The following is an 894-nucleotide window of genomic DNA, read 5'->3' as shown; positions in this document are numbered from 1 at the left end:
TGTATATAAGAAAGAGAGCGGAGGTGAAGAGAAAGTGGCAAGAGGTGAAAAAGAGGGCAAATGAGATTGGGGTAAGAGAGTATCATTTAATCTTAGGGAGAATAAAAAGGTGTTTTGAAAGGAGGTAAATAAAGTGTGTAAGACGAGGGAACAAATGGGAACTTCAGTGAAGGGGGCTAATGGGGAGGTGATAACAATTAGTGGTGATATGAGGAGATGGAGTGAGTATTTTGATGGTTTGTTGAATGTGTTTGATGATAGGGTGGCAGATATAGGGTGTTTTGGTCGAGGTGGTGCGCAAAGTGAGAGGGTTAGGGAAAATGATTTGGTAAACAGAGAAGAGGTAGTAAAAGCTTTGCAGAAGATGAAAGCTGGCAAGGCAGCGAGTTTGGATGGTACTGCAGTGGAAGGGGGTGACTGTATTGTTGACTGGTTGGTAAGGTTATTTAATATATGTATGACTCATGGTGAGGTGCCTGAGGATTGGAGGAATGCTTGCATAGTGCCATTGTACAAAGGCAAAGGGGATAAAAGGGAGTGTTCAAATTACAGAGGTATAAGTTTGTTGAGTATTCCTGGGAAACTATATGGGAGGGTATTGATTGAGAGGGTGAAGGCATGTACAGAGCATCAAATTGGGGAAGAACAGTGTGGTTTCAGAAGTGGTAGAGGATGTGTGGATCGGGTGTTTGCTTTGAAGAATATATGTGAGAAATACTTAGAAAAGCGAATGTATTTGTATGTAGCATTTATGGATCTGGAGAAGGCTTACAATAGAGTTGATAGAGATGCTCTTTGGAAGGTATTAAGAATATATGGTGTGGGAGGCAAGTTGTTAGAAGCAGTGAAAAGTTTTTATCGAGGATGTAAGGCATGTGTATGTGTAGGAAGAGA

The sequence above is a fragment of the Panulirus ornatus genome, chromosome 51 (assembly GCF_036320965.1).
Source record: "Panulirus ornatus isolate Po-2019 chromosome 51, ASM3632096v1, whole genome shotgun sequence".
Lineage (NCBI taxonomy): Eukaryota > Metazoa > Arthropoda > Malacostraca > Decapoda > Palinuridae > Panulirus > Panulirus ornatus.
This window is presented reverse-complemented; position numbering follows the sequence as displayed.